The 3,818-nt window shown below is 38.9% G+C and overlaps 1 non-coding gene across 1 annotated transcript; it reads left to right on the top strand.

Annotated features, from left to right (window-relative positions):
* Nucleotides 1-288: 288 nt before the first annotated feature.
* Nucleotides 289-394, top strand: LOC111818729. The gene has a single exon (XR_002822643.1). It is a non-coding gene; the product is annotated as a U6 spliceosomal RNA (small nuclear RNA).
* Nucleotides 395-3,818: the final 3,424 nt, after the last annotated feature.

The raw sequence follows: 3,818 nt of genomic DNA, 5'->3' as shown, positions 1-3,818 counted from the left end.
GGTCAAAATCTTGCTGTTTTTCTCCTTTAGTGTCCAGTGTTATTTATCCGCCTACAAGGCAATCTGTGTATTTTAATAGGGTGGAATATGCGGCCCGGCGGTGTAAGAAATGGCTTCCTGTCCCCCACCCCTGGGAATTTTACTTGACATCACACCCCCTTGAAAAAGGGTATTTGTAGGAGTCCACATATCAGGAAGGGCAAACACAGACCATCATTTGGCCAGTAGTGCAGACAACCTCTTCGTTAGTGTCACCAAAAACTCTACAACTTAAAACATGGACCTTGCGTGCTCCTTCGGCAGCGCGTATACCCAAATTGGAACGATACCGAGGAGATTAGCACGGCCGCTGCGCAAGAATGGCACGCAAATGCGTGAAGCAGTCCGTACTTTAATAAAAATAGATAGATGGATAGATGAATAAATAAATAAATAAATAATATGGACCTTGAAAGACTAAAATTCACAATACTGAGAGCTCATAATCGATTTTTGGACAGAAAAGGGGACCAGGAGGCAATTTCATGTAGTTTTAGAGGAGGCCAGTGATTATCAAACTGAAGTCTTTTTAAGAATTCAATAATTACCTTTAAGAATTTTACAGTATTGAAAAGTAAGGCATGGTGGCACGTTCCCGCAATCGCAGCCTCCAGGCGCTGAGGCCGGAGGATCGCCGAAGAGCTCCAGGCACCCTGAGCGCCGCAGTAAGTTCGAGGGCGGCGTGGCAAGCGTCACGAACACGACGCAGCTGTCCCGATGAAAACAGAAAGGCGTTTTATGGTTTAGATGCCTTCAATGTTGCCGTAAGTGTACGGTGAGCTACTCTGGATTCATAATGAGCGGAGCACTTTGCTCTGTGACGTGCCCATTTCGTGAATAGCAGCCACGTGTAAAATAGTAAGTATCTCATGTTAGGAAGGGAAAGGAAAGCGCAAGGTTTAGGAGCTTAAACGAGAATACAAGGCTAGCACTGAGACGCGAACCGAGGCGAGCTTACACGTAATCGAAGCTTTGCCTAATCTGAAGACCAGCTAATGCCCCAGCTCCTTCGAAATACGAACTTGGACATAGAAAAAAGAAGAGCACCGATTAGCAGTGGATTACAGCAACTAACTGTAGGATCGGTGGCGAAACTCGAAAATACGGGAGTGATGAGGGCCGTAAACAAACGGCAAGTGGGAAATGAATTTCAGCCGCGTAGTGTCGTGCATTCCACATAATAATGGCTATTATTTGATTCCTTCTGGCTTCCACTATTACTTTTTATACTTGAAAATTGGTAAGTAAAACAAACATGCCTAAGTTTGTTTCCATAATTTTAACTAATATTTAATAAGACCTCATAAATGAAGGTGGGATTCATCAAAACCTTTTTTGTTTCTTTTCTCTCATTAACGACTCCCATTTGAGAAACACTAATGCAGACTAAGGACAGACGGGACGGGTCAGGGCCCCCGCGGCGTCTGCAGCAGCGGGGTCAGGGCCCTAAGCCCCGGTCTTCCCTGGACCGGCCTTCAGCCTCTGCCTAGCTCTATCACATACACAGGATCGCTGACTGAGCACCCAGGTTTTCCAGAATCCTGACTATTTTCTCCCATTTTTTCACATGCAGAGACACGCTACTTAACTTTTTCTTCGAGCTAGCCCATCACAGGTGACCAGACTTTGGAATGAACAGCCTTGTGTTGGGTGGCAGAACTTCCACCCAAAAGTGGACCCAGAGCTGGGCAAGAGACTTGCTTCTCACTGCTACGGCAAACTTACAGCTCCTCCCGGGGCCGAAGGACCAACACATGCAAGTTAAATTACAGTAATTTTCCCTGCTCTTGCTGCCTGCCATCTGGCTCTGCACAAAAAGAAGATATATGTATTTATCCATTTCAGAAGTAGCTATTAATCAGGCCATATTTAGACAGTGGAATTACAGTGATGAACAATAAACAATTGCATGAATTAGTGTCTAAGGAACTCATTCCTAGGAAGAAAATAATACAGACCAGAGACAAAATGGGATGGAGTTACTTTACATTTCGGTGGTCACGTAATATGCCTCTGAACAGGGGACATTCACTAAATCACAAAGAGACACCAAGGCAAATACTGGAAAGGGCACACCACCTAGTGGAAACAGCCAAGGAAAAATACATGTCATTGACAAAACATCTGGAATTGTAAAGTATTATAAGATACTATTTTACATAATCCTGTCACACAGTAACAATCTAGGATAAACATGATTTCTTATGAAATCACACACATATGCAAATGGCAGCACAGACTAGTATTACTTATGAATTTTGTTGTGGAAATCTTAAACATTGGAAGAGAAAATTTAGCACTGTGGCTTAAAATGGAGTTTATTCAAGAATACAAGCATAGCTCAATATTTGAAGGCCAACTGTATAGAATGCCATGTTTAAAAACAACTGTGCATAGATATCAAGAAGATGTTTCAAAGAAAAATGCTCATTCATGTTAAGAACACTCAATAAAATGAGAATGAGTGAAAGTTCCTTAACGTGATAAATAAAATAAAATGTTAAAAAAAACATGATAAATATATTCCTTAGCCAAAGTCCAATATAAGAAAGCATTAAAATGACATCACAGTGATACATTCCTCCAACATTCTTAATACCATACTGGAGATTTCAACATATATAAGATAAAGCAACTAGGATGAACAAAAATTAGACGCAGAGACATAGACTTATCTAGATTTGCAAATGATGTGGTAAGACAGGGTCTGTCAAAAAAAAATGTACACATACTCCAGCAGTTCACTGTACTACTAAATGTCTAGAAGCTAATGGCCAAAACGTTGAGCACATCTTGTCATTGTACAGGCCAAAGGTCACCTATATGAATCTCATAATTTGTCAATAAATTCAGTGTTAAAATATTTATACAAGATATTTTTCCTGATGTATACATTTTTGGTGGATTTTACATTTAAAAGCTCCACAGTAATCACTGGAAAACTATTACAAAGTATAAGAAAATTAAAAACATAAGATAAATAGTGTAAAATAAATCAATAGCTTTTTCATTCACTACAGATGACCCATTAAAAGATATAATGAATAAGAAAATGGTACTAGCTAGCCAGCTACAAAAGAAATCCATAAAATTAGCAAAAACTGTGCAAATATCATATAAGACAGAAAATACTACTTAAAACTAAATTTACTACTTAGACAAAAACACTGTTTAAATAAAAATTCTTGGCTAGGATTCAACCTCGTAAAGATTTTTATTCTTCCCAAGTTTATTTATAAAAATAATGAATGCCGATAAAAGAACTTTACTCAGGAGCTTTAATCAGCCAATTATAGAGTTCATACAGATGAAAAATAAGCCCAAATATCCAGGAATGCACTGAAAAAAAAGCAATGAAATAAAAAGTTACCTCTAGCTGACAGCAAAAAACAATGTGTGTCTCTCTATTTAAAACAGTGGGGCCAGGGAGATAGCTCAGTAGAACAAGTGCTTTCCTGGCAAGTGCAGCGTCCTGAGTTCAATCCCTAGTACTGCAATAAATAGATAAATAAATAAATAAATAAATAAATAAAATAGTGCTATTATAGTACAAAGGGACAGACCAACAGCATGGAATATCAAAACCAGATACTCACAGTGGAACAGAGTATCAGGAAACAAACTGAAATATGTTAAAAATGCAGCAGTCAATAAGGACAGAATGTCAAATCAGTAGAGAAAACACCTACTTAAACTGGTGTTAGACCAACTGAAGAATCATTTGGAAAAAGACGGAATGGTGTGTAGTCCCACAAACACAGTAAGCACTTGAGAAAAAA

The sequence above is a fragment of the Octodon degus genome, unplaced genomic scaffold, assembly GCF_000260255.1.
Source record: "Octodon degus isolate 3935 unplaced genomic scaffold, OctDeg1.0 scaffold00005, whole genome shotgun sequence".
In the NCBI taxonomy this organism is placed as follows: Eukaryota; Metazoa; Chordata; class Mammalia; order Rodentia; family Octodontidae; genus Octodon; species Octodon degus.
This window is presented reverse-complemented; position numbering and strand designations above follow the sequence as displayed.